The sequence below is a fragment of the Cornus florida genome, unplaced genomic scaffold, assembly GCF_030987335.1.
Source record: "Cornus florida cultivar Cherokee Brave unplaced genomic scaffold, ASM3098733v1 CherokeeBrave_3.0.0_Hap2_Chr05, whole genome shotgun sequence".
In the NCBI taxonomy this organism is placed as follows: domain Eukaryota; kingdom Viridiplantae; phylum Streptophyta; class Magnoliopsida; order Cornales; family Cornaceae; genus Cornus; species Cornus florida.
Genome location: NW_026775575.1, coordinates 45,611,662 through 45,637,201, shown reverse-complemented (window position 1 = coordinate 45,637,201; position 25,540 = coordinate 45,611,662). Strand labels below are relative to the sequence as shown.

The window sequence follows — 25,540 nt, the reverse complement described above, 5'->3', positions numbered from 1 at the left end:
ACGCTCTTGAAATAAGTATCACTTTTAATACCAGTTTTTGTGCTGAACCAATCACATTTAAATAGGACAACCTGCGTATTCATAGGATATTGTAACTCAATGATATCTGTCAAGACACCATAGTAATCAAGGTCCTCTGTTTTGACTAACACACCACTATTTTATGTTCTTCGATTTCTCTCCTTTTCTTTTGTATGGAACCTAACCCCATTTACAATGCAACCAGAATATCGATGTATCCAAGATTTAGGTCCACACGCTATTGAATAAAGGTCATCATTAATTGTTGACTTATTATGATAACGCTCTTCCTTTATCTATAAAAAATTTGTAGAGTGTTAAAGTAATGTACAAGGACACAACATCTAAAAGAAATGGTAGGTATGTGATGCACACAAATGTGTACCACTTAAAAATGCCATTTATAACAATAGCACATATATATATCAATGTAGAATAAGGCTATTATAAGGGTTTGTTGAACCACAAGGAATGCGAGCTTATGACAATCAAGATTGTAAGATTAATTCTCAGTTTGATTTGTGAAATATAGTTGATGGATTGTTTTGTTTGTTACATACATAAACTGAATTTAACTAAAATTACTAAAACAGAATTTAAATATAAGTAAATGAGATAATAAAGATAAGGGCTAGGGAAATGACTTCACCACAAGCCTTGTAAACATGCCTAATTACAATTAACTTGGGGAATAACTTATACATGTAACCATGATATGCAGAATTACAAGATAACTACAATATCTTCAAGAAAATTATACATTTCAGGACTAAGCATAACTCATCTTTGGTTGGCATGGTTCATCCACCTAAACTAGGTTGTGGTATGAACCATCTTCCTTAAGCATGGCCTATCAAGGTCCTTCAATGGTATGTTGCAGCACATGAAATCAATTAAATATCATAGATTATCTTCAGGTTGTATGGACCATCTACCTAACCAAATTAATCTAAAGGTATAGCATGGTCCATCTTCCTTAGGTATAATATATATAAATATTCAATTACATGCCAATATAACCATTGCATAATCTCATCCTTATTGTCACTCTAAGAATGTAAGTAGGATAATCATGAAGAAACAATTTCTAAGACAAGATAAGAGTCTCAACATGATTATATATAGAATGAAGTACAAATACATCAAAGTGTAATCTCTAGATTATGCAACTTGTCACAAATATTCAAAGTTTCCCAAATTTAGATACAATCAAGACATAATTACTTGGCAAGGGTTATATCAAATCCCTATGAAGGGAGTTAGCCTCTCATGTGCAAGCTGTAAACCTCCATTGATGATGAAGACTGCATCTCATGAGCTCGGAATTCTGCCCCTCCTTCTTCCTCTCCCTTTCTCAATATTTCTCTCTCTATCTTTCACCCCTAATTCAAACTTAGATAGATAATGATGGGTGGTTGATATATAAACTAAAAATGCCCTCCAAAGAGATCATATTTTGTAGCCTTTCAAATTCTAAAAGAGTTGGAGACATCCCTAAAATCAAGGAAACAAACTTTGACTAAATCAAAGTGTGACAGCTCAGCATGTTGGCAGAATTAACATGTTATTCTTCTGTATTTTTGACCTATCAATTTTCCAAATAATTAGACTTTCCTCTTAACATAGAAAATATAGTGCTATGAGTCAGATTTTCAAATCATTAAACCATTTAGCAATTAGATTTATAACCCAAGAGATATGGTCGAAATACCACAAGAGTGCAAAGCTGATTTCTGCCACCTGGCAGCATGTTGGTGTCCTATTTCTCTCTATTTTTGACATCTGAAACGTGGAAATTAGACTTCCATTAAAACATACCAAACATAGAGCTCTGAGTTCTCTTTCCATAGAATTAAACAATTTGTCATTTGGAGTTTGAAGCAAAGAGTTATGGTCTTTTTACCGAAGGTGCGCAGAGTTGGCGACATGTGTGTGCGCGAGACAAAGCCTCGCGTCGAGACGCAAGATTTGACGTCGGGATGCAAGAGTTTGTGTCGGGATGCCAGAACTTATGTTAGGACACCAAGTGCTGATGCATGCCCAAATGCAACGGTTTTGCATTTCTTCGGCTTGGACCATTGAGTCCTTCTTCATCCAAATGTGTTGCTGATAGTTTCCATCGCATATTTGGGCCATCTCTTCTTGAAAACCACTTGATGTTTAGGCTCGATATGACTTGTGTTCCAAAAACCCTTAAAACCTTATTTTTATTCCTTTTTCGCAATTAGACCTGCAAAAACCTAAAAACATAAAAATAGAGTAAATCTATATACACAGATCAAATAATGGGCTTAACTAATGCAATTAAAGGCGCTTAAATATGCAATATTTGACGCTTATCAGTATGTCAAGTACATTATAGACTTACTAGTGTTTCCAACCATCTGGGAAATTCTTTTGCGTGTCTGGATTGTACATGGTTTCTTGGTCAAGTGCAGCCTTGTGTGCACTAAAAAATTATGTGATATTAATATATGCATTTTATATTTTACTAGTAGAGAATTTTAAAAAAAAAGTACAATATATAACTTACAGTGCGTATGACTCAATTTTTGGACAATTATTTAATACGTAGAATCGAGCCTTTTGCATGCTTGCAATGTCAAGTATTTCAAAACTTCCAGACCCTAAATGACGAACCATTTGCCTTAGCTGTGAAAAAGTGGACCAATTGGTACGATAGTCTCCCTCGTGATTTCTTTCTTCTCGATTGAATCGTGCCTTAGTCCCTTTAAGAAACCTTCAACAAAATGTGAGACATTCATTGTTCATATAAGCTTCGGCAATGGACCCTTTAGGACGTGCCTTATTACGCACATAAGACTTGAGAGTATGTAAAAACCTACACCCATCAAAATACTTTTAAATAATTAAATATCATGTAATGCCTCCAAAACATTTTATATATTAGAAATATACAACACCTTTCAATGGGATACATCCACCGATATTGTGTAGGTCTTGCGATGATGGCCTCACGTGGCAAATGCATAGCTAAGTGCACCATTATGTCAAAAAATGATGGAGAAAATATCATCTTTAACTTGCATATTATAACAGCAATATCCTTTTCTAATGCCTTTAAGACATCCATTTTAAGGGTTCGACAACACATCTCCTTAAACAATAAACCAATCTATTCTACGCATTACAAATATCATTGGGTAACAATCCCCGTATAGCTAAAGAGAGGATACGTTGTAAGAGAACATGTGAATTATGACTTTTCAATCCAGATATCTTACATTCATTGACATTCACACAACGACTTAGGTTCGACGCATAACCATCTGGGAACTTCATCAACTTTAACCAATCACACAATTGCCTTTTTTCATCCTTTGACAATGTGTAATGCGCAGGTGGCATCTCAAATTTATCACCATTACGCCTAAGATAAAGTTCTTTTCTAATACCCATTTTTTCTAAATCTATCCGAATTTTATACGTGTCCTTCGTCTTTCCTTCAATGTTCATTAATGTCCCCAATACGTTTTAACATATGTTTTTCTCTATGTGCATGACATCCAAGTTATGCTACAACAAAAGCGTTCTCCAATAAGGCAATTCAAAGAATATACTATTCTTTGTCCAATTAAATTCCTTCTTCCCACGAGTCCACTTCTTATTGTTTGGTCTTTTTTCAAATCTAACCTCAGGTATGAGATTAAATTGTTCCAGAATATCATCACTAGTCAACTGTTTTGGTAGCTGTCTTTTTTCCTTCTCACCATTAAATTGCTTATAATGCTCCCTGTAAGCATGTTGGGATGACAAAAAAATACGAGCTCCAAAATAACATATCTTCTTTCCATGACTCAAATAACAAGAACATGTGTGTTTGTTACAATTTGGACATGCCAGATAACCCTCTGTCATCTATCCGGATGTCATCGCATAGGCGGTGATAAGCATTGAAAAGTGCGCATTTAAACCATTAATCTTGAGTATACTAGGACCTTATTTTATCTTATTTGCCCGCTTTAGTCTAATTTCAAATTTTTCTCCTTTTCAGGTGCTTATCCCCAAAATAAGCCAAATCAACTAAATTAGAGCATTGGAGGAAGCAATCCAAAATCTAGTGGAAAGAAGGAGCAAAGTGGAAGCAATGTGGTGAAAATTGCCTCTTTGATTGATCGAACCATGCTATGATTGATCACACTCTGATTGTTCCAACCCTACCTTCATGGATCAAGCCTTTGTCCTTATCCTTAGCAAAATTTTCTCTACGATCAATCCAATACTTTCCTTGATTGATTGAACCCTTTGATTTTATCCTCATAACCACTTTTGTCCTTCTCCCCATAAATATCTCAGCCATTGTCCTTATCCAAATAAGTGCGCCGCCATGATTCGATCAATCGAAGCAACAGTGTGATTGATCGAACTGCCTCAAAAATTATGCAAAATAGATTTCAAGCCCAATTGAAGGTGTACTCGTGGTGCAATCATTTGGAGGTCTAGTGCACGAGGTCTCACCATTGGGTGTGACATTTGAGCTACCTATATAAGGAATTTGGCTATTTTTAGTAAGGAGGTTGGTTAGTTGGATAGTGGCTAGAGATTAGAGAGAGAATGTACACATTTTGGGGAGGATTATTCCAATTGCTAGGGTTTCTACAAAGAACACCAAGAGAAGGAAGATGAATCTAACCGTGAAAATAACCCTTGAGGGTTGGATGACAATAACCATGAGTGGCTAAATCATTCTCTTGGGGCCCCTAGGCTTGCTTCCTAAACTCTAATACTTTGTAATTAGTGAGGATTTGTGTTGTGAATATTGTATTGACCTCATGTTTATATAAATCTTGTTTCAATATGATTTGTGTGGTTTAATGCTTCCAATTAATCTTTTAATTCTATTCATATGTTTATGTGTGATGGAATGGATGATTATGAGCTTACACTTGATTCTTTACATTTGATGCATGTCTATGTGTATTAAAATAATAAATCTAGTGTTGGTTAATGCATAGTGCTTAATTGATTACTGTTGTATTTTATTTAATGGATTATGCTTATTTCTTGATGGATTGTGCTACCTCCTTAGTTTAATTTCCTTGTCATTAGTGTAATTGTAGTGTAGTTGCTTTAATTTCCTAGATAGGTAGACAATCCATTCTTGTTTTTTGATGATTCATGCTTATGAGTGCAAGTAGTATATTTGTCTAGATTTTGGTGTGTGTATTAATTGTGGATTTATTGAATGGTTAATGGCTTAATTTGATAGGTTGTGCTATTCACTAGATTGATTAGACAATGTATGCTTATTTTGCCATCTATGCTTAGTATTTCAATTAATGGCACGCACTTGATTTACAATATAGAATCCCCATAATTTAATAAATATTAGATGTTTAGTGAGGTAAAACTTAGTGGTGAACTCTATGTCCCAAGACCCCTTTCATTCTCTACACCTCATTTACTTTAGCTTATTTTACATTGCATTATTTTCAATTAATCATAGCTTAATTCAACCAACAAACCACTCACTTTGATTCCACCTACTAATCCAATTTTGATTCCGTATTACCTTGCAAATCCCTTGGGATGATCCCTATTCATTCTTGCTATGTTAGTAGTAATGTTGGTAGTAGTTTTTATAAATTTAAATTTGACCAAAAAAGCTTTCATTAGACCACTTTCACAGTCACACAATTTGTCATATGCAAGCAACCTTCGTCAAATTTTGGCGCCATTGCCAGGGATTAGCAACGCCGTATTTGGAATTGAATAGGAATTAGTACTCTTTTGATCCTTGCTTTATTTTTTTTATTTTTTTATTTTCTTACTTTGTTACTCTTAATTAACTAGGTACATGGAGCAAAGGAAAGCAAAGCAAAGGAACCTCAAAGCAAGCAAGCAAAGCATAAAAATAAAATAAAAATTGCAAAAGTAAAGCAAAAAGGCTTAAAAATTCTTGAAGTTGCTTGAGGACCTTTGTGAGCGTTTTTAAAATCCTTTTGCTTAGTTAAATCATCGGCCTGTGTGGAGGCATTTTTATTTTATTTTATTATTGATCATCGGCCCGTGTGGAGGCAACTTAATTTTTTGCATTGTTGAAAAGCATGGGAGTATGGGATCAATGTATATAGAGGCTTTTTGTTAATTGATTTGTGTTATGGAGGAGAAGTGTATTTGGTATTTGTTGTGTTTGCTGTTTGTGTTGTATTGTATTGTGCATGCATGGCCGTACGTCTTTAAACCACCCTCTTGTTGCTTTGAATCTTAATCTTGAGTCAATTGTGCGTAATCTAAGGGGTAGGGGTAATTCGACTGAATCCATTGTATCAATGGACGATCATATTGAAGACCTTGGTCATATAAACCAACAAGGCATACTTTATCCCAATGTGCAACAATATTATAATATGCATGTTCCCTTAGGTATGCCTAGACCTCTTGCTCCTCAAGCACAAGGCTAAGTTCCACTTAGAATGCCAAGGCCATACTTTGTGCCACCACCACCACCACCTATGGTCCAAGCTAATAATGGAGTTCATGTAGAGCCACTAATTGCAAATCCTCCCATGGATTTAAAGGATCACTATGTGCCTAATGAATATGATGCAGCCACATGCATTCGTCTTCCTCTATTTAGAGCTCATCATTATGAAATTAAGCCACAAACCATATAAATGCTTCCCAACTTTTACGGGCTAACTAATGAGTAACCTTATAAGCATTTGGATGAGTTTCTTGAAGTTTGTAAATTATAGAGAAATGCCGGAAGAGGTATTAAGGCTTAAACTCTTCTCATTTACCTTAAAAGACAAAATAAAGTATTGGTTTATTAATTTGAGACTTTTTTCTAGAATTTCTTGGGTGTAAATGCAATAAGAGTTTTTGAGGAAGTATTATCCCGTTTCCAAAACTAATGCCATGCGAACTTCAATTTGTGAGTTTTCACAAGGGGATGGGGAGATGTTACATGAGGCATGGGAATGATTGAATGACTTACTTAGGAAATGTCCTCATCATGACATTCTTAAGTGGCAAATCGTCTAACATTTCTATAAAAGTTTGTCGGACACCCATAAAGGCATGATTGATGCTTCAATGGGAGGTTCTTATTTGGATAAGCATGAGGATGATGTGTGTAGATTTTATGAAAGCATAAGTGAAAACTCAATGCATCGATTATTGTCCTCTAGAAACGGTAGGAATGCAAATATAGGAGGGAGAAAGAATTCAAGCTTATATCAAGTGGAAAATTCTAGTGACATAGTTGCTGAGGTAAAGTCTTTAACTCAAAGGTTTGATCAAATTTTGATCAACAAAATTTGGCTCATCAAGTGTCTTCCTCCCCACATCATCACCATTCTAGTGAGTCCTGCATGACATGTTCAAGTGTGCTACATACTACTTCCAATTATCCCTATGGACATGTGTAAAATGAGCATCATGAATAAGTTAACACCGCATTTGTGAATCAAAGGAATAACCCCTATGACAATCATTACAATCCCGGGTGGAAAAATTACCTCAATTTCTCTTGGAAAAGCCAAGGGGAAGGTTTAAACCCTCCCCAAGGCGGTTTTCAAGGAAAATACATTCCACCACACTTGCAAGGCCAAAATTCTCAAGGCTATCGTTCGCCTTATCAAGCTACCAATGTGAATCAATTTTCAAATTCTCAAGGTCCCAATCAACCATCTTATTCTGAATGTCATCCTAGAAGTCCCACTTTTGAGGAAAAAGTTTTATCGGCTTTAGGTACTTTGAAGGCTAACACTCAATTGCTTCATTCTCACTCACAATCAATTGCCAAGCTAGAAACCCAAATAAGGCAAATATATAGCACATTTAATACAAGAGAAAAAGGAAAAATGCCTTTTAATCCCGCACCAAAGCAACAATTTGTAGTGGAGACAACTTCCCAAACGGAAGGTCTTTCACTTGAGCAAGTGAATGCGGTGACTAATTTTAGAAGTGGAAGGATAATTAATAATCAAGTTGATGTTTCAAATGAAGAGAGTGAACTGGTGTAACCTAGTGTTGATACCTGTCCCGTTTCACATCCTATTCCTCATTCACTTAGTAAAAAGGACCCGATTGTTGAGAATTCATCATCAAATGTGTTTGAAAAATCTTTTGAGCTAAAGGCTTCATTTCCGGATGCTTTGAAAGCATCCACATTTTTTAAAAGACAATAAGGCAAAGTGAATGAAATAATTGATGTGTTTTGGCAAGTTAAAATAAATCTTCCTCTCTTAGATGCCATTAGACAAATTTCGTCTTACGCAAAATTCTTAAAAGATTTGTGCATTCTAAAGAGAAAGAACAAGAGCCGAGCACCAAGAAAAGTTGTCCACACCAAGCAAGTTAGCTTAATTTTGGAACACAACACTCTCCCCAAGTTCAATGACCCCGGTTCACCCACTATATCTTGCACTATAGGTGACCATGTCATTAATCGGGCTCTTTTAGATTTAGGGGCGAGCGTGAATCTTCTTCCATACTCGGTGTATGTCCAATTAGGTTTGGGCAATTTAAAGCTAACGTCGGTAGTTTTGCAACTAGCTGACTGATCTATCAAAAAGCCCCGGGGTATAATTGAGGATGTTGATTGAGCCCCTTTGTGGGGGTTGTTTTTCTTTTAATCAAAATGAGATGTTTGAATGTGTGGTTTAGGAAAAGACTTTTTGAAAGAATTATCAAAGAGTCTAATTTACATTTATAAAAACCACTACTACTATAATGAAGTATATTGTTGTAGGGATTGAACCCAAGAGACCTTTGGCTTAGATTTAAATAAGACAATTGGTTTTAACAAGTGATTACCATGAGAGAGAATAAAAGAGATGGTTGGTTGATTAAGCTAGTGAACAATTAAATTAAAATGCAATGAAAATAAACTAAGATAGAGTTAGGGGCTTAAGAGATAGAAGAGAATTCTTAGGGTTTGTTGGAATCACCACTAAGTTCATGCAATTAACCACTTGCTTTCCATTAATGGGGAGAACATTATTGCAATTTAAATGTAGCTTCAATCACTAAAACAACTTGCAATCAAGCATGCATGAATTATCAAATGCAAGTATGAATTGTCTACCTAATGACATCTAAACTAGGGTGTAGAACAACCCATCAAGCCTAAGCATACTCTATCAAACTAACCACAATTATATCTAATGAGAGCATACATTAATCAAGAAGATAATGGAATTTGCATATAATAAATGTGGATTATCAATTCAAGCATAGATTGTCTACCTAAAGACAAGTAAAGTAATTTATAGCACAACCCATCAAGATAAAGTATAACCCATCAAATTAATTAACAATCACATCCAATAAAAACCATGCCATGACCATCAATAAACCCAAATAACAATGGAATCTAGTGTTAAGTATAATCTTCCAATAACACATAGACATGCAATTAACATAGAGCATTAATGAAAGAATTAATCTTTAACATCTAATCAAGAGCATAAGCCTATATTAATCACACGTAGACATGTAATCAACATATAGAGTTAATGGAAGAATTAAACCAACACAAGCCATGTTTGTCAAATCAAGCATGTAAATAGGAATCACAAGGCCATAACATCAACTATAACAATATATTAATCTCCCAAAAAATAAAAATTGCTGAGGTTTAGATTACAAGAGACTTAGGGCTTTACTAAGCCCTAAGTGGAGAGCTAGCCCATCATGGTTGTGGTGGTCACGGTGTCAACAAGATCCTCCTCCATGCTTTGCCCCTTATTCTTCTTCTTTGATGCTCAAGAGAGATGAGTGTGTAGATGTTTTTGAAACCCTTGTGCCTCCACTTTTCTCTTTATTCTAACCCTCATATGTTCTTCTTTTTCTCTCTTTTTTTTTTCTGCCTCTTTTCCAGAGAGAACGTGATATAAAACTATTACAAAAACTAAATTAATGAATAAAATTACTCTCCAACTAATGGCTCTTATTTTTCCTTTAGTACAAACCCTATTGGAGACCAATAATTCACAAAATAAGCCCAAACAAGAAAATCTCATAGCCAAGTGAACAGATAAATCCCGCAATGCTGCCAGGGGATGGGGGATCGATCCCTCAAGGGTAATTTTTCACACCTTTCTTCCAATAATGGGGGGGATCGATCCCCTAATGCTAGAAATTCCTTTTAAGCCCTATTTAACTCCATTTTGGCCTTGGGCTAATCGATTTGCTTCTTGATCGTTGGGAACATCATCAAAGGCCCAAAAAAAGGTAGAATTGACTGCTTTTGAAGGATAAGCACACTATATGAACAATGGTTGCAACCTCTTTTTGCCATATTCTAAAATTTTCCGACTGTCTTTGCTTGACTCCAAAAGGGCTTTAATGAACCAAAATTAGTTCGTTTGAACCTTATTGACATGAAATTGACAAAAACATAAATTAGAACTAAAACATGACAATAAGATAGATGCAAGGACTAAAATACCCTACCTTAGGTGCTGAAATGTGCAACATTTAAGCATTTATCAGATGTCTTGATAAAAATTGATAAATTCTTCTTACCGGTTGATTTCGTGATTACTGACACGGAATAGGTTGTCAATCTAAAAAGTCAAATCCCAATTATCCTTGGCCTTTCTTTCTTGGCTACCGCCAATGCCAACAAAAATTATAGGACGGGGATAATGAAGATTTTTTTTGCCATATGAAAGTGAAGTTGAACATATTCAATCCAACCCCTAATTTAATGGACAAGCATAAAGGGTCTTATGTTGTGGAAAATGTTAAAAAACTTGACTTGTCTTCTTTTGTTGAAAAACCAAGGATTTTACTTCCACATGAATCCTCAAAATAAGTTGTTTTGAATTACATTGTGAAAAGGGCATGGAAGCCCAAAAATCCTTTTGACCTAAAACCGTCAAACATACTTGAGCCAAATCCAACAATTTCCTTAGGGAATGATTTGTTGGGTAGGGTTCAAGGTACATTTCACCCCATTGAGAAGGGGATATCCAACAAAATTTTTAATCCAGGCTAAAGAGCCTAACGTCTTGCTAGAGACGTTAAATACTAGCATTCGTAGGGTTTTCTAACTCTATTCCTCCCTCATTTCTTTTTGCTCTTCATTTTTGCGTTATCTAAATAGGGTCCAAGGTCACTCATTTCTGTTTGGAGGCTTTGCATGGGATTTCTTACACTTTCATCTCAAAATTAGGCATTTAGTGCCAGCTCGATCGATCACAAGTGTACCCTTGATCGATCGAACCTCTCTGCAATTAACTTTTCTACAGGATTCAGGCCTCTATCCCATCGTGCGAACTTTCTGTTTGATCGTTCTAAGTGCACTTCAATCGATCCAGGTGTCCCTTATGATCGATCAAGATTCCATACTTAGAAATTTTTTGGAGTTCTGCAGATTTCAAGCCTCTGTCCCATCGTTCAAATTTTTTTTGCAGATTTTAGGTCTCTGTCCATCGTTCGAACCCTTGGATAGATCAAAGGTTCGATCAATCCTATCCTGATCGTTTGGAGTTCCACCTTTGACTTTGACATTTTATTTTGATTTTGATTTTCATGTTTATATAAAAAAAATAAAAAATAAAAATAAAAATTTCAAAATTCAAAAATTTTCAAAAATATTTTGTCGTTTTGCAGTGCGATTGATCTGAGCACCTTCATGATTGATCGAAATTCGATCGATCAAATGGACCATGTGATATTGATCACACATGTCGGGAACAGTTTTTAAAAATAGACCTAAGGGTCATTTAGATTGTTCCTTCAATCGATCCAACCCTTCTCCTCTCCTCCTGAAGCTTGCTACCTTCTTCTCCACCTCCGGCGAGGTTCCCGAACTCCAAAGCTCCATTTTCGATCATGTCTTCTTTCTCTCTTCACTTCTCTCCTCAGTTAAGGTAGGTTCTTTCATTTTAATTTCATTTTATGTTTTTTCTTGTTTTAATTTTGATATTTCCATGTTAGATTCTTGTATATATATGATTTCATGTTTCTATTTTTAGTTTTAAAGCATGTGTGTGTGTATATATATTTATATAGATTTTGTTTCTGAATTTAGATTGGGGATCACGTGCTGTTTAAAGTTACCAATGTTGCTTCTTTAAGGTGTATAGGGGGTTACGAGCCTTCAAGTGACCATTGGCCTTTGCCCCGTGTCTTCCACATTACGAATGGGTGACTTTTCAACTTTCAGCTGGTTCGATCGATTACACCAGTGCTCTGATCGATTAGAGCACAATTGATCTAATATGTGCCATGATCGATCCAAGTTAGATCGATCACATTTCTTTATGATCGTTTGAACTTCACTACCTTGTAAACGCATGCCCCTATACCCTCTCCCGTGTTTCATGCTATCATATCCATACCTAATGCTTGTGTTTTCCACATTGGTTGCATTTTATATTTCTCATGTCTAGCATGTTTCACGTTGATTAATGTTATAAAAATGTACTATTTGCTCGTTCACTGTCTAAATATGGCTAGCATCTTCACTTGCATAAGTAGATTCATGTGTTCATGCTGTAATATTTGCTTTATGCATTTCAAGGTTGTGTTGTCTATCTTTACTTGACAAGCATGTATCTATTCATTATGCTTTCATTTCTGCATCTTATATACCATTTCCTATTACTGACTTCAATTACAAGTGTTCTATCTTTTTGCAGGCCATGACTAAGTTCAAGACCATAGCTAACTGAACCTATGGTCGTCGGGTTAGGCCTAGGACTGATGAGCCAGCTCAGGCCCAGTCTGAGCCTTCTGATTCTTCATCTTTGGAGAGTGCTCCTTCTGAGCCACCTCCAACACTTGCTCCCATGCCCCCACCACATCTAACTGGGCCTGTTGTCATCCAAGACAAGGTCACCAGCAAGTTTGTGCACCTTGCCATGGTGCACGAGTCTATAGTTGATGAGGATGCCTTTGTACATACGGCCATGACCAAGTGGTCATACAACGAGATCTACCGTCAGCACCTCACAACCATTTTGGCTTCAGTAGCCAACTCGGCCTATCCAAGACTGGTTAGGCTTTTCTATCAGCACTTGAGGCCGAGTCTGATTAACTTGGATGAGCTACAGACTATAATAGATGGGCATACTATCCATATCACTATCAAGACACTAGCGACAGCCTCTCATTGCCCGAGAGACGGCCTAAGTTTTTTCAACCCGATGCGTCAGTGATGACTTGAAAGTTGACTCGGTAATAGGTCCAAAATGCAAAAGCAAAAGATAAAACCATAGTCCTTTAAGATATGAATCATCTCTAAGACAACAATGTGACATTCCCCGAAGTCACAGAACTTAAAGAGAGCGAAAGAGGAAACAAGAGTTAAAACGGGCAAAATTCGTCAATTAAGGGCAAAATGGTCAATTCACAAATAAAAAGAGAGAATTAACTCTAAACAAGTCAAACAAGGTGAATATAACTGAATCTAATCATTTTACGACATTCCAAGAGGTTCTAAGAACTTTGGCCAAGAATCCCACAAAATTGCCCTTTCCCGGTTTAAGCAAAAACTGACACTTCCTCACTAAAACATGAATAACTACCACTATGATTTGAATCTAAGAATTAAATTAGTACCATTGGAAAGATGACTCAAAATCCTTGAGTTTAGGCTCAAGAATCACCTCATTTGGATTAGAAATGAAGAAGTTACAACCCTTTGAATTTGGAACATCAATGTTAAAACAAAATCAAGAAGGCTGGTGCATGAGGGCTATTTTGGTCGACCGAAATGGTATTTTGGATGGCCAAAATCACCAAAAATTTTCCTGAAAGCATATTTTAGAGGGGAGGTTACTTCGGTAGACCGAAATAAGGCATCGGTTGACCGAAATGACCCTGAACAGTGAAACATATTTTCATCAATTGGTTCGAAAACAAAGGTTTAAAACTGATTTTCAAGGAGATGTGAATATATGGACATGTTAACAACCTCAAAATGAATAAGTGAATGTAAAACAATTGTTCATGGCCTCATACATGTCAATTATAAGAATTTTAAATGTCAAACCTCCAAAGTTGGTTAAAATACATTTTTTGAAGCAAAATTTGGTACCAAATGAATACAAGTACTAAAGTGAACATGCTTAGCCCATGGCCTCATTACATACAAGCTTATAGTATCAAAAGTAAGGACTTAAGTAAAGTGAACATGCTTGGCCCATGGCCTCATTACATACATGCTTATAGTATCAAAAGTAAGGACTTAAGTATCATTACACATTAAGGAAGCTACATTAGCTTCTAAAATACTATACACCCATGGTATACAAAATATGACATCAAAAGTAAAGCATGCTAAACATTTGCATGTCAATATATAAAAATGCTTCAAATTGCTTAGAGGCTACACTTGTCACAAATCCAAGCCAACAAGTGCAGGAATCCTAGGCAAACAAGTGGGTGAATCTCTACCCTCCAAATGTTAAGCGATTATGCATACAAGTCACTCCACCCTATTGCCAACAAGTGGCACCATGAGAGTGTGACACTTGTCACACTTTTTAAAAATTACAAAAAGGTCCTTTTTCAAAATATCTTTCAAATTAAATTACAAAAAGGTCCTTAAGATGAAAAATAATTATTTTACATAATTACACTAAAACCCCAAAAATCAAGAATGTTTCCAAGAAAGTATGCATCCATGCCCTTTATGAAAAATGAAAGCAACTAGCATGCTTTTCTACAAAATACAAATATCATGAAAATCAAATATCATGGATGAATGCAAAACCAGAATAAAATCCAAGCATAAAAAGTAAGGTTATGCAAGGAAAAATGATAAACGGGAAAAAGACGAAATAAGGAAAAGACAAAATAAGAAAATGACGAAAAAAAAATACCAAAAAAGGAAAGGGAGGAAAATAACTGGGTCATTACAACTTACCCTCCTTAATGGGATTTCGTCCCTGAAATCAAGTCGTACCTGAAAGAGAGAACAAATTGGGATACCGAGAGCATACCTCTTGTTCGAGTTCCCAGGTAGCCTCCTCAACGCCGTGATGTCTCCACAAGACCTTAACCAATGGAATGGTCTTGGTCTGCAAAATCTATTCCCGTGAATTAAGAATCTGGACTGGACCTTCCTCGTAGGTCACATCCTCATCAACAACAACATCTGTCCATCGTAAAACATGCGATGGATCCGGCTCGTACTTTCTCAACATAGATATATGAAAGACGTCGTGAACCCTATCCAGGTCTGGTAGCAATGCCAAACGATAAGCAACTTCACCTACGTGTTCCAAAATCTGAGATGGCCCAGTGGACTTAGGAGACAACTTGCCCGTCTGCCGAAATCTCAGAAGTCCCTTCCGTAAAGAAATCTTTAGGAAGACAGGGTCCCCTACCTCAAAAGATAAGGATCTCCTCCTCCTGTCAGCATAACTCTTCTGCTACTTTAAGCCGTAGCCAACCGCTGCCGAATCAACTTAATCTTCTCTGTAGTCTTAAAGAAAATATCAGGACCCAAGGTGACTGCATCACCTACCTCGGTCCAACAAACTGGAGATCTATAAGGTTTACCATGCAGCGCCTCAAAAGGTGCCATACCAATACTGGTCTGGTAACTGTTGTTATAGGAAAACTCAACCAAGGGTAGGTAGTCCTCCCAACTACCCCAAAATCCAAGATGTAAGCCGATAGTATATCCTCCAATATCTGAATAGTACGCTCCGACTGACCATCAGTCTGAGGATGGAATGCTATGCTGAAATGAAGTCCCGTGTCAAGAGTATCTTAAAAATTCTGCCAAAAGTGAGACGTGAATCTGGGATCTTTATCCGAAACAATGGATATCGGAACCCCATGAAGCCTAATAATCTGTCGCACACACAATCCACTGAGTCTCTCTGTGTCATCTGTCACTGCTATAGGCAAAAAGTGAGCCGTCTTAGTCAATCTGTCAACAATGACCCAAACGACATCATTCCCTACTTTGGATCTCGGAAGTCCCGGCATGAAATCTATAGTGATGTGCTCCCACTTCCACTCTACCACTGGTAGTGGTTGCAATAAACCCGCCAGTCTCTGATGCTCTGCCTTCACTTGCTGGCAAGCAAGGCATTTAGCCACGAACTGAGAAACGTCCCATATCATGCCTTTCCACCAAAACTGTCTCCGCAAATTATGATACAACTTCATACCACAAAGAGAACTATGAGTTGAGAATGGTGAAAATCCTGAAGAACAACATCACAACAAGACAAAGGAACAAAAATCTTCCCTCTGTACCTGAGACCGCTATCTGAATCCAAGGTCCAACCCTCTACATTCTCGCCGCCTAAAATCCGATCGTAGATGGACTTCATCTCCCCATTCTCCTGCTGTACCTCAATAACTCTGCTAACAAGAGCCGGTTCAGGCACAAGGCTAAACAAGATAGCCGGTGAGACATCCTCATACAACTGAAAACCAAGATCTGCAAGCTCTTCTAGCATCTTCCATCTCTAGACAGAAATGCTGGCAATAGTACCCCATGATTTCCTACTCAATGCATCGGCGACCACATTGGCCTTTCTTGGATGATACTGCAACTCAAAGTCATAGTCCTCCATGAACTCGACCCATATGCACTGTCTCAAATTCAAATCCTTCTGAGAGAAGAGATATTTGAGACCCTTGTGATCGGAGAAAACCTTGAACTTCTCCCCGTACAAATAATGTCTCCACCCCTTCAGGGCAAAGATAACTATTGCCAATTCCAAATCACGTGTCGGATAGTTCAACTCATGAGTCTTCAACTGTCAAGACCCATAAGTAATCACCCGCTCTGTCTGCATCAGGACACAACCCAATCCTTCCCGCGAATTATCGTAATAGACTACGTAACCCATACCACATTCAAGTATAATCAAAACTGGAACAGATGTCAATTTGACCTTCAACTCCTGAAAAGCAAAATTACAAGCCTCATTCCATATGAACTTGACTCCCTTACGAGTAAGTCGAGTCATAGGTGCCGCTAGACGAGAGAAATCCCAAACAAATCTCCTATAATAGCTAGCGAGGCCAAGAAAGCTCCGAACCTCAAACACTATCTTTGGATGCTCCCAATCTATCACAGACTCAATCTTCAATGGATCCACTGCAACACTGCCCCTTGACACGACATGTCCAAGGAACATCATTTCTGGTAGCCAAAATTCGCATTTCTCAAACTTAGAATATAACTGATTATTCCTAAGGATCTGCAACACTATCCTCAAATGATACTCATGCTCCTCTATTGAAGCTGAGTATACGAGAATGTCATCAATGAACACCACCACAAATTTGTCAAGATAGTCACTAAATACACGGTTTATCAAATCCATGAAAGTTGCTGGAGTATTGGTCAAACCAAATGGCTTCACTAGAAACACATTAATGGCCATACCGTGTATGAAAAGCGGTCTTGGATATATCCTCATCCTTAACCCTCAACTGATAGTAACCCGATCTCAAATTAATCTTTGAAAAGCATGTTGCTCCCTTCAATTGATCAAACAAGTCATCAATCCCAAGCAAGGGATACTTGTTCTTGATCATAGTGTGATTTAACTTGCGGTAATAGATGTAAAGTCTCAAAGACCCATCCTTCATCTTCACAAAAAGAACCGGTGTTCCCCATGGTGAAGCACTAGGATGAATAAAGCCCTTAGCTTTCAAATCATCTAACTGACCTTTCAGCTCATCAAGCTCTACCGCTGCCATACGGTATGGTGCTGTAGAGATGGGTGCTGTACCGGGAATGACATCAATGGCAAAAATAACTTCCCTTACAGGAGGTAACTCCTACCAGTTTCTCTGGAAAGACATCAACAAAATCCTTAACAATTATCAGAAGAACACGACCCAAACTGCTATCCTCATCAACTAGCAAACTAGCCAAGTAGGATTTGTGGTGACTCCAGTCACCAATGCTGAAAATCATCGCCGGGTGGGAATCGGTCTGATCTCCCACAAACTAAAAATAATCTCCTTTGGGAGTACAAACCGATACCCTCCCGCGGAAGCAATCAATTGTAGCCCGAAAGAATGACAACCAATTCATCCCGAGAATGACGTCAAAGCCCATCATGTCGAGAACAATGAAATTGAACTCTAAGGTTTGCCTAACTATCTTAATAGCACAACCCCGACAAACACGATCTAAAGACACTAGACCCCAACTGGTGTGTAAACACAGAGAAGACTATCCCAAAGTGTGACTTCTAGAAAAAATGAATGTGCAAATGATGCAGAAATAAAAGAATGTGATGCACCCGTGTCAACAAGAACTCGTGCCCAAGAACTAAAAACTGGAAAGATACGTCGAACTGAAGAGGTGCTTGCAGAAGTATCCACCTATGGAAGAGCATAGGCTTGTCCCTGAGCCCCTAAGCCTTACTGTGAACTGCTATGATAGCCTGACTGATGTGTAGAAGCAGTGGGTGTAGAACTCTTGGCTAGATAAGTGCCAACTAGCGCCACTGGCTGTGGTGTATGAGGAACTCTGAAACCAGATTGAACCACTGCAGATTGTGCCGTTACCATTTGTGAATTTGTGCCACTACATGACTTATTCAACAACCTTGGACAATCCTTCTTGAGATAACCTGGTCGCTTGCAATAAAAGCAAGCTCCCTGCCCTGTTCTCGTAGAAACTGATGTCTGACTGGCTTGTGGTTGAAGCTGTAGGCAGCGAGGCTTGATGTGCCCTAGCTGCTGACAATGGTAATAAACCACACTCTAGCCTGATCTCAAAGATACAAGAACTGTGGGTACAGGACAAATCTGCTGTGGTGCCCCCTATGAGTGAGTATTGTTCCCTGCCCTGGCCTTCTCTCACTGACTCCCGAAAGATGATGGATTATCTCCACGAGGCTGCTTATGTGAACCCCTAATCTGTGACTGATCCCGTTCCTCTGCCTTATCTAGCATAACCCTCTAGACCACCTCTTTGTAAGTCCTCAAATCAAGAATTGAGACCCGTGGCCTGATGTCAAGATGTAGCCCATCCTAAAACTCTATTGCCCTGGCCTCATCTGTCGCCACCATGTCCTCGGCATAACAAGAGAGAGAAGTAAATCGCGTCTCATACTCAATGACACTCATAATGCCCTGATAAAGACCTGTGAACTGTATCCTTATCTCCAGCCTCATAGCCCTAGGAAAGAAGCGCTCAAAGAACAAATCTTTGAACTCATTCCAAGTCATCAACTCAACATTGTGGACATTGGTCATAGACCTTCACCAGATATCTGCATCTCCCATGAACATAGAGGCAGTCAAAGAAATCCTCAACCTGTCCATGGGTACCGCCATACTATCCAACTTGCGAACCATAAGGTCCAACCAAGCTTCTGAGATTAGCTGATCCGAACTTCCTGTAAATGGATCAATCTTAACCCTCTATAGTCGCATAAAGTACTCCATTTCCTCATTGACTATCAATGCTGGTGTCGGTGCGGGAATCTGTATCCCTACCACATGCCTGCGTATCAATTCCTGTAGGGATTCAGCGATCCCCTGATTGATTCCCTGAGCCACTCATTCCTCATAAGTTGATGCCCGTGGCGAATTAGTATCCACACCACGATTTGGAATCCTAGGCCATCCCGAACCCCTCATGAACTCAGTGTCAGCCACTTGTTCTTCAACACCCTGACATAAAGACTCTCCACGCGTGACAGCCATAATGCTAAACATGTGAAAGAAAGGAGGTCAACAATAACATAAGTTATTATGACCGAATGAAACTCATACCATGAATGTACGAAACACGAAGCAAGACAAGGTATGCAACATATGATCATGGTAAAGTGATCAAAGAAAGCCCTTAAAATAGTTAAGCACTTAAGTAAATAAGCATATATGTCAAACAAGGATGCTCTTAACCACATAGGCATATAAGCATAAAGACATGTCGTACTATCAAGCGTGCTATCAAGAAACACATAAATAGGTTATAATGCCGAAACATGTTATCAAAAACATGTGAATATATCAAAGCAAATCAACAAAAGCATAAAATACAACCAAAACCCATCGTTCAATGTATTCAATCTTAAGAGCTCTGATACCACTTGAGATGGCCCAAGTTTTTTAACTCGGTGCGTCAGTGATGACCTGAAAGTTGACCCAGTAACAGGTCCAAAATGTGGAAGCAAAAGATAAAACCATAGTCCTTTGAGATATGAATCACCTCTGAGACACCAATGTGACTTTCCATGAAGTCACAGAACTTAAAGAGAGCAAAAGAGGAAACTAGAGTTAAAATGGGCAAAATTCGTTAATTAAGGGCAAAATGGTCAATTCACAAATAAAAAGAGAGAATTGACTCTAAACAAGTCAAACAAGGTGAATGCAACCTAATCTAATCATTTTACAACATTCCAAGAGGTTCTAAGAACTTTGGCCAAGAATCCCACAAAATTGCCCTTTCCCAGTTTAAGCGAAAATTGACACTACCTCACTAAAATATGAATAACTCCTACTGTGATTTGAATCTGAGAATGGAATTGGTACCATTGGAAATCTGACTCACAATCTTTGAGTTTAGGCTCAAGAATCACCCCATTTGGATTAGAAATGAAGAAGTTATGACCCTTTGAATTTTAAACATCAATGCTGAAATAAAATCTGGAAGGCTAGTGTATGAGGGCTATTTTGGTCGACAGAAATGGTATTTCAGATGACCGAAATGACCAGAAATTTTCTTGAAAACATATTTTTGAGGGGAGGCTACTTCGGTAGACCGAAATAAGGCATCAGTCGACCGAAATGACCCTGAACAGTGAAAATGGCTACTGGAATGTGTGTTTTACTGTTCATTGAAGTTCCCAAAAGCCATCGGTCGACTGAAATGGCATTTCAGATGATCAAAATGACTCGAGAAGGTGCTGTAGGACCTGTTATACACCAAAAATATTGAAGTTTAACCCATGCCTCAAATCCCATCATGAATTGGTTCGAAAACAAAGGTTTAAAACTGATTTTTAAGGAGATTTGAATATGTGCACATGTCAACAACCTCAAAATGAATAATTGAATGTAAAATAAAGGTTCATGTCCTAATACATGTCAATTATAATAATTTCATATACCAAACCTCCAAAGTTGGTTAAAATACATTTTTTGAACCAAAATTTGGTACCAAATGAATACAAGTACTAAAATGAACATGCTTGGCCCTTGGCCTCATTATATACATGCTTGTAGTGTCGAAAGCAAGTACTGAAGTATCATTACACATCAAGGAAGCTACATTAGCTTTTAAAATACCATACACCCATGGTACACAAAATATGACATCAAAAGTAAAGCATGCTAAACATTTGCATGTCAATATACAAAAATGCTTCAAATTGCTCATAAGCTCATAAGGATGATGAGCATCCAAGAACATAGTCTTTTTACCTGTAAAACAACCCAAACCACTAGGGTAAATAATCAAGTTACTCATAGGAAGAAGCATATGCATATAGCCTAAAGTTTCAATATCATTGCAAGATCAGTATAGACGAATAGAAGGGATCATTCCACTTAACTTCTATGTTCAAGGTGTTCTAAGGGATCATCTTAAGCTAACTTAAATAATTCTTTAACAACATATATCAATATCAATATACTTAACAACATCAACTCGCCAATAGCAAAAATCACAAGTTACAACTAAGCAATAGTTGTCAACTTGGAATTGAATGTGAAATCAATTTGTGGAAGACTTGGACATCACGTCTCGGACTAAACCAAGATCAAAACGGTTATTCCGGGCATTAACCCACTGGGAAGACCACCCTAGTGCGCATTATCTCAATTGGGGATATCTCATACCTCCCGCACTAGAGCCAAACTCTAGCCATATCACTTGTAACAATGTCCCAAGAGAATCTAAAATCATAATCAAGTTCAAAACTCATACACTATAATTAAGGCATATAAACACCTTCCATGCACAAGTATTTTGAAACCACACAAACCATGTCTTAGGGTTCCAAGTCTAAAATGGGATACCAAATGACAAGTCCTTATCATGATATTATGCACAATATAATACCACCAACTTATCAATTTAAGCCATACCTCAACAATAAGCTTTATACACTAATCCTTAACATTTTAGCGATAAGCTTCTAAAATAATCAAAATTTGTCATCAACAAGATTATAGAATTATCACCACCATAAATATAGCAATTCAAGTCAATAGGAATTGTATATAACATTAATAATTCTACAAGAGTTCTATATCACTGCCACTGGTAAAAATACTAGAATTTAGCATACTACTAAATTATATAATCGTTCTACGCATGGTATATACATATCATACATGCTTAAATCAATAACCCTAAGTCAAGAAGTGAGGGTTTCCTATAATATGCAAGACTATTATATTGAAAGCATGTACACAATATATATTAAACCCCAAAGGATTATGAAACACTTAAAGCATAAACATACTACCACCCCTACCTCAATAGAGAATTGAATCTCTATAATCCAAGTAACCAAGCTTAAAAACGGAAAACAATTCTAGAGTTTTGTAGAGGAGAGTGAGAGGAAACTTTTACTTCCCAAGGTTTTTGGTCTAAGGTGAGTGGAAAGAGGCCAAAAATGAAGTCAAAGCTCTAAGCCAAGTTTTTCCTCCAATGGTGGCTAGGTTAGGGTTTTTAAAACAAGTGAAATAAAAAAGATGAAGTGAAAAATGGTGAGTGGAGGATCTAGTATTCCTCCACTCATTATGTGCTCTTACACTACCTCTCACATACACACAATGCAAGACTAAAATGCGAGCTTATACTTGTCACAAATCCATGGCTCCTTCCTAGGCTTAATCCTAAGCCTACACTTGTCACAAATCCAAGCCAACAAGTGCACCAATCCGAGGCCAACAAGTGGGTGAATCTCCACCCTCCAAATGTCAAGAGATTATGCATCCAAGTCACTCGACCCTATTGCCAACAAGTGGCACCATGAGAGTGTGACACTTGTCACACTTTCCAAAAATTACAAAAAGGTCCTTTTTCAAAATATCTTCTAAATTAAATTGCAAAAAGGTCCCTTAGCCAAAAAAAAATTATTTTACATAAGTACACCCCAAAAATCAAGAATGTTTCCAAGAAAGTATGCATTCATGCCCTTTACAAAAAATGAAAGCAACTAGTATGCTTTTCTGCTAAAGTAAAAATACAAATATCGTGGATGCATGCAAAACCAAAATCAAATCCGAGCACAAAAAGTGAGGTTATGCAAGGAAAAATGATAAATAGGAAAAAGACGAAATAAGGAAAAGATAAAATAGGAAAAATATGAAAGAAGAAAATCACCAAAAAAGGAAAGGGAGGAAAATGACCGGGTCATTACAGCACGTATACATGTCCCCCAGGTGTTGATTACCTGGTTTTACATCGGCCATCATTCGCAGACATGGCCACAGCTCTACATGGCACTACCATTGCCAATGACACTTATGCCACTTTGACCTACCTGCCCAACTGCATGTGGTTCCTTGATTCGGTCTTGTAATGAAATGTATATATATCTTGGCACAAAACCCAACAATGGGCCGATTATCTTGCAGCTTTATATGCTATTGATACAGGGCATTCGTTTTCAGTTCCTATGCTCATCTGGTTCGTTATGATGAAGTTATATGATCAGTTTATCAACAAGGAGAATCCCCAGCAGCCTAAGTTTCTTCCTTATGCTCACCTTACCACACAACTCCTTAGGAATCAGCACTATCCATTTGATCCACATAAGAGACCTGAGCCTGGTTCTTGCCACTATAGATGGATTGACTGGAAGAAGAGCTACAATGCTTTGATTAAGAGTTTGTAAGAAGAGGCGGCCCATACAGCGGAAGATGCAGTGGCAGAGGAGGAGGTAGCAGAGGCGGAGGCAGCAGCAGCAGCAGAGGGAGTTGGGATCGATTTAGAGCATGAGCTCCTAGTTAGATTACCACCCCATTCTTAAGAGTAGTAGAGCTACCATTCCCAGAGCTGGGACGAGCAGCAGTATACTGATGACTTGAGAGTGCACCCTCAGGATGACCCAGTTATTCTTGACACTCAGGCTCAATCTGACATGCCAGAGCAGCATTATCAGGTGTTAGAGGACTTAGTTATCATGCTCCGTGTAGATATGGCTACTCTTCGTATGGATGTCATGACCACGTTCCAGGAGGGTATAGGCAGCCTCAGTTTTGAACTGCGAGACATTGCTAGACAGATCCGGGGTTCACAACCTGCCAGACCATCGTCATCTACCAGACCATCATCATCCGCTTGACCTCTCTCTCATTTTTATATCTGTGATTTTGACTGTTACATTTGATATTATTATTCTATTTTTGCGGCCAGTCTGTTGGTCTGTTATACTGTGAAGTACCTTGTACTTTCAATTTTTGGATATTTTGAGTTATTGTGCATATATTGATATATCTTTTGATGTTGGCTCGTTAGTAGGTGCATTATAGTGATTTCATTAAGAGAGTCTAGCCCATATTTTCCAGGACCATTCTTCCCCCTCTCTCTTTCATTTACTATCCCACTTGAACTTACATACCCATTGTGCACCATTATTTCTCCCATTTGTTATTTGATAAGGTTTTATCCCAGTGCCATCTTTTCAGGACCACAGTTAATCCCAAGTTTGGGGGGGTTATACCACCCACTTCGGATCCTTGTGTCCCGCCTATTCTTCACTATAGCTCCACTGGTATACTCTTTCCTCTTTCCTTTGTTCTCATTGCATATTGAGGACATTGTGCTGTTTAAGTTTGGGGGTAATGTGTGTTCTTTACATTTAATTCAAGATTTTGAACAAGACTTGTGCATTTGGGAGATTTATTATTAGGTCCACGATTAGCAATGATTTTGATCTTTTGAGGCATATGTTACTTAGAATTTAAAAATTGCTTAACTTGAGAGTTCAATACTCCTTGTCTGCTTTTTGGATTCCTTCTAGGAGTAAATTTTTTGAAAGATTGATATCATGCTTGCTTTTGTGGTCCACATCATCTTGATTTTGTGATTGTTTTGAGATTCACTCTAGGGTTTTACACTAGCACAGACGCACACTAGCATTTATTTATGGGTTACATGCGTTGTTGATTATTGATTTAGTTATATTCGAATTGAGCTAGTAGTGCTTTGAAAGCTTTCATTCTTGACAAAGGTGGATAACAAACCCTTTTCACTAAGTAGCCGGGATTCTAGCATCATCAAGCATTGAACTTCTCGCGCCGAAAGGTGGAGGGCCCAAACTCTAGGTTTTTATTAAAAAAAAAATTAAAAAAAAAAACTATATGTGAGGACTTCTTACCAAAGGTAAAGAATGGGAAGTGATTAGATAGAGGTTGGTTTGATTTGTAGCCTAGTTGATTTGAGCTTGTAAGTCCTTAGGGGTGTCTTTACACCTAATGCCCTAAATTCATCAGGTTTGGGAGTCATTGACCTAACGCTCGCCTCAAGAATCTTCTAGAAAGCTTAAGAGATCACTACATTGCACCATACTTCCATCAAAAAAAAAAAAAAAAAAAAAAAAAAAAAAAAAAAATCGAGTGAAAAGAATAAGTGCACCTAGTC

The 25,540-nt window shown here is 37.7% G+C and overlaps 1 pseudogene; it reads right to left on the bottom strand.

The window, feature by feature from the left end:
• Positions 1 to 6,908: 6,908 nt before the first annotated feature.
• LOC132310602 (small nucleolar RNA R71) lies at positions 6,909 to 7,007 on the bottom strand (annotated as a pseudogene).
• Positions 7,008 to 25,540: the final 18,533 nt, after the last annotated feature.